Genomic DNA, 6,011 nt, shown 5'->3' with positions numbered 1-6,011 from the left:
AGCAGGGGGGGGGGGTTGAACTGTGGAGAGAAACTGCAGCAGTATCTGTTTGCAGCCCTGCACATGGCCCACCCACCCTAGCGGAGGGAGAGGGAGGGGTGGCATGCAAGGGAGGGAAGGGGAGGGGGCCTGGCATCTGGACCTGCCCCACCCACCTTTGTGGACGGAGGGAGAGGGGAGGGAGGGGTGGCATGCAAGGGAAGGGAATTGAAAGGGGAGTGAGTGAGTGAGGGGTGGCATGCAAGGGAGGGGAGGGGAGGGTGGACCATGTTCAGATGCCGGGGGCCCTCCCTTGCATGCCACCCCTCCTTTCCTCCCTCTGCTCCCTCCCTCCCCTTCCCTTGCATGCCACCCCTCCCCTCCCTCTGCTAGGGTGGATGGGCCATGTCCAGATGCCGGGCTTCCTCCCTTGCATGCCACCCCTCCCTCTCTCCCCTTCCCTGTACAGTTATCTCTTCCATATCACAACTTTCCCTTTTGGGGTTTTGATATATTGCAGGTCAGCATAAGAAATTAAATGGGAAATTTAGGGGAGTTTTGCGGAAGTGGCAGATGACAAATGAAGGCTAGCAGATGACACAGAAAAAGTTTAGAAACTCAGAAATGCGTAAAATATATGTTTAGTACTGTGTAATATCAACATATTTTTATATTTTAATACTGTTAATATGCACAATTTCTTTTTAAAAAGAAAAGGAACAAACTGAGACTTATTCTCTGGTACGAAGGGAGGGCCCAAAATGTTTAGGCGGATTTCCAGATCGCCGGGGGTGCTTTCCCCCTAACCCCAGCGATGTAGAAGGGATAACTGTATTAGTTAAGTCATTTGAGAATCTGGGCACTGACACTAAACACCTTGGATTCTATTATTGAATTACACAGGGCCACAGGTAGAAAAGGAGGTAAACAGGCAAAACTGTGGGGGAGGAAACTGGGCTCAGGAGGAAACTGGGCTCAGAAGCACACACCCCAGAGAAGATGCTGAATATCAATTAGATTTGAGTCCAGTAGAGACCTTAGAGCACAGGTGTCAAACTCGTGGCCCTCCAGATGTTATGGACTACAGTTCCCATCATCCCCTGCCAGCATGATGCTGGCAGGGGATGATGGGAACCATAGTCCATAACATCTGGAGTGCCGCAAGTTTGACACCTATGCCTTAGAGAAAAAAAATATGGTATAATGTTTCCAGAGTCAAAGCTCCCTTCATCAAATACATAAAAATATTGTTGGTTGCTACTGGACTCTACTACTGGACTCTAACCCAACAGTTCTACAGCAGTCCTAAACAGCTATCCTCTGAGTTTAAATGGTTTTCCAGGACTGGAAGATCCTGTTGGCACCCCCTTAATACACAATCAAATGGAAAAGTTGTGTTGCAGGAACACTTATTGGGCTGGATCCAGGGGATGGGATTTCCAACAGGATGATACTTTCTCACCTTTGCCATCTTGCTGCAACCTGAGGGGGTATCTCAAAATGCTGTGCCTGAGGGGAGCATCAGGGATGAACCAGTTATGGAATGACAGGTTCACCCTGCCCCCCTGCCCTCCCCAAAAAACCCTGTTTCTATTAGTGGAAATTTATTGCTGGATCTTCTTCATGCTCCTTGATTAAGAAACAGATTTGTTAATTCATTCCAGTTTGATAGCCGCTCTTCCCAGCTGAATGAAGTTGCCTTGTTTAAGTGTAGCACAATGATGGTGTATCCGAAGATACTAAAATGCTCCTCCCTATCCCCCAGTTTGCAACTAAACTTTAGGGCATCTGTTACTTAACACCGTGATGTCCTCACTAAGGCCGGGTTACACCTTTTTGGTCTTCCAAAAAGGCAGGGCCACCTCTGTTTACTAAGAGGGAGTAGAGCCAGCGACAGCCATGACCTTGTTTCAAAGCACTGTGCTTGTTTGCTCAGACCACACCAAGCAGCGAACAGACCGTTTTATCTGCTCCTTCAGCACATGACTTTTACTGCCTGCCCCTCGGGAGTTTCCCTTCCTGCCTTAATTTGCACAGTGGTGGAATTGCCGGTGACCCAGTTCCCAGTGGCTCACTCTGTCCCCTTTTGTTAAGCTTATGGGCAGGAAGATCTTGGCGGCTGGGGACTGGAGGACACAAAGGAACACTTTTTCTTTAGTTTCTGGCTGGAATTTCTGGTTGTTAATTGCTGGTTGGTTTGAAGGTTGTTGGTTGCTACAGGCAAACTCCGCAAGCCACTCTGTTAGGGACAGCGGCATCATTTTATGCATTAGAACAAAAGCGGGCAGCTTGGTCCATTGGCAGCAAGCATGCTGGAAACGTAGCCCAGAAAATGGCTGGCAGTCAGTATTTAATTGCATGTGACACCATCGTTTATTTCCAAAACAGTCTTATAACTGTGAGCTTTTTGTCTTCTCTTCCTGAGCAATTTTACTGGCATGTACCTAATTTTTATCCTCTCCTTTCTCTAACGAGCTCAGGGTGGCATGGAGGGTTCCCCCTTCCCCTTTTGATTCCCGCATCCTCCCTGCGAAGTAGCCAGGCTGAGAGTGTGTGACCAGCCAAAGGTCACCCAGTGAGCTTTGTGGCGGATTGAGGGTTTTAATCCAGGGCTCCTAGAGAAACTTCCTAATGCAAGTTTGGAAGGCAGATACGGCCACAGGGTATTTTCACACACTTTCATCCTACAAGGCTCTGATCAGCTTTGTTTCAAACCAGTTCCCCAAAATGCGGTGCATCTTGTGTTTATTCTCTGACTTCTTGTAATCAAAATATAATTAATGTACAGTGGAACCTCGGTTTTCATTGATTTACAGTAAGGTGCAGGGGTTTGGGGAGAAAAATCACCCGGACAAAGCTGTTGCAGGCTGTGTCTGCAACTTGTTTAATGACAACGGCTTGCCCCATTTCAGACAGATCTTAAAGAGGCATCAGAAACAGACCTTTTTGGACAGTTTTCTGGTGTGACATTGGTTCACTGGCTCTGAAGCTGGTCATAAGAACATAAGAACATAAGAACAAGCCAGCTGGATCAGACCAGAGTCCATCTAGTCCAGCTCTCTGCTACTCGCAGTGGCCCACCAGGTGCCTTTGGGAGTTCACATGTAGGATGTGAAAGCAATGGCCTTCTGTGGCTGTTGCTCCCGAGCACCTGGACTGTTAAGGCATTTGCAATCTCAGATCAAAGAGGATCAAGATTGGTAGCCATAAATCGACTTCTCCTCCATAAATCTGTCCAAGCCCCTTTTAAAGCTATCCAGGTTGAGTAGTATCACCACCTCCTGTGGCAGCATATTCCAAACACCAATCACACGTTGCGTGAAGAAGTGTTTCCTTTTATTAGTTCTAATTCTTCCCCCCAGCATTTTCAATGAATGCCCCCTGGTTCTGGTAGTGTGAGAAAGAGAGAAAAGTCTTCCTCTGTCAACATGTTGTACCCCATGCATAATTTTATAGACTTCAATCATATCCCCCCTCAGACGTCTCCTCTCCAAACTAAAGAGTCCCAAACGCTGCAGCCTTTCCTCATAAGGAAGGTGCTGCAGTCCCTCAATCATCCTCGTTGCCCTTCTCTGCACTTTTTCTATCTCTTCACTATCCTTTTTGAGATGTGGCGACCAGAACTGAACACAGTACTCCAAGTGCGGTCGCACCACAGCTTTATAAGAGGGCATGACAATCTTTGCAGTTTTATTCTCAATTCCTTTCCTAATTATCCCACAGCATAGAGTTTGCCTTTTTTTCACAGCTGCCATACATTTGGTTGACATTCCCATGGAACTATCAGCTAAGGCGCCCAAATCCCTTTCCTGGTCTGTGACTGATAGCACTGACCCCTGTAGCATGTATGTGAAGTTTGGATTTTTTGCCCCTATCAATGCATCACTTTGCATTTTGCTACATTGAACTGCATTTTGCCATTTCTTAGCCCACTCACCTAATTTATCAAGGTCGGCTTGGAGCTCCTCGCCAATCCTTTGTGGTTCTCACCACCCTACATAATTTGGTATCATCTGCAAACTTGGCCACCACGCTACCCACCCCTACTTCCAGGTCATTTATGAATAGGTTAAAGAGCACTGGTCCCAAGACGGATCCTTGGGGGACACCACTCCCTACATCTCTGCATTGTGAGAATTTCCCATTTACACCCACTCTTTGCTGCCTGTTTCTCCACCCGTTTTTAACCCATAGGAGGACTTCCCCTCTTATTCCTTCATTGCTGAGTTTTCTCAATAGTCTCTGAGTGAGGAACTTTTGTCCAAAGCCTTTTGGAAATCCAAAGTAGACAATGTCCACTGGTTCCCCCTTATCCACATGCCTGTTTACATCCTCAAAGAACTCTAGTAAGTTTGTAAGACAGGATTTGCCTCTGCAAAAGCCATGCTGACTCTTTCTCAGCAGGTCTTGCTTTTCTCCACATGTTTTATAATTTTATCTTTATTGACAGATTCTACTAATTTACCAGGAACAGATGTCAAACTGACTGGCCTGTAATTTCCCGGGTCCCCCCTAGATCCTTTCTTAGAGTGTGGTGTGACATTGGCCATCTTCCAGTCTTCAGGGATGGGCCTGATTTCAAGGATAAGTTGCATATTAAAGTGAGAAAGATCAGCAATTTCATGCTTGAGCTCTTTAAGAACTCTTGGGTGAATGCAATCTGGGCCAGGGGATTTGGTAACATTTAGTTTATCAATGGCTGCCAGAACTTCTTCCTTGTCTACCACTATCTTTGTTAGTTCCTCAGTTAAGCCTCCTAAGAAGCTTGGTTCAGGTGCAGGAATTTTCCTCACCTCCTCTTGGGTGAAGACAGATGCAAAGAATTCATTCAGCTTTTCTGCAATCTCCCTGTCATCTTTTAGCACACCCTTTGTTTAGCTGTCATCTAATGGGCCTACCGCTTCCCTTGCTGGCTTCCTGCTTTTTTGATGTAGCGAAGAACTGTTTTGTTGCTGGTTTTGATGTTCACAGCCATGTGTTCCTCATAATCGCTTTTTGCCTCCCTTGCAGCTATTCTTGCTTCTCTTTTGCCACCATTTTGTGTTCTCTCTGAGTATTCAACACATCAGTTAAGTTGGACTTCCATTTTCTAAAAGACATCTTTTTTTTCCTAATAATTTCCTCAACGTCCCTTGTTAACCATGGTGGCTTTCTTTTGGACTTTAGGCTGCCTTTCCTAACCTCTTGAACACATTCCAGCTGAGGCTTTGTGACTGTGTTTTTAAATAACCTCCAAGCATCTTGGACATTTTTGACTCTCTTGATTTTCCCTTTCAGCTTCCATACGCACTATCCCCCTCATCTTTGAGAAATTTCCCTTTCTGAAGGCAAATGTAGCTTCACATTAGTAGTTGTCACTTGTTAGCATGCTGAGATACTGAATCTGACAGCATTGTAGGTAAGCTCCCATTCCCTATCGGCTCAACAACACTGACTTCCCGCACCAAAGGTCCTGGGTCCCCACATAGAATTAGATCTAGGATCCACACATCTCCCCTGGTTGGTTCTACAACCATCTGCTCTAAGCCACAGTCATTTAGCATATCAGGGAATGTTCTCTCCTTACTATGACCTGAACATTACATTTTTCCAGTTTATATGGGGATAGTTAAAATGCTCGCCCATTACCACGACATTTTTTTGCTTTTGTTGGCCTCTCTAATTTCTTTTTTCCATCTCAGAATCCTCTTAATAGCTTTGGTCAGGGGGGCGGTATCATATATTCCTAATGTTAAACTATGCTTCACCCCTGGTATTGATATCCACAGTGCTTCTGTAGGGGAATCCAGCTCCCCCTGCATTGTCTATTTTATGTGACACTATGCTCTCTTTGATGTAGAGAGACACTCCACCCCCAATAAGCCCTGTCCTATCCCCTTCCTGTAGAGCCTGTAACCTGGGATAACAGCATCCCACTGGTTCTCCTCATTCCACCATGTCTCTGTGATGTACTATATCAATGTCCTCCTTCAAAACTCTGTGCTCCAGCTCCCCCATTTTGGGTCAGATGGCTACTACTATTAGCATAGAGA

This window comes from Sphaerodactylus townsendi, linkage group LG05 (assembly GCF_021028975.2).
Source record: "Sphaerodactylus townsendi isolate TG3544 linkage group LG05, MPM_Stown_v2.3, whole genome shotgun sequence".
NCBI lineage: Eukaryota > Metazoa > Chordata > Lepidosauria > Squamata > Sphaerodactylidae > Sphaerodactylus > Sphaerodactylus townsendi.
Note: the sequence above shows the minus strand (reverse complement) of the source record.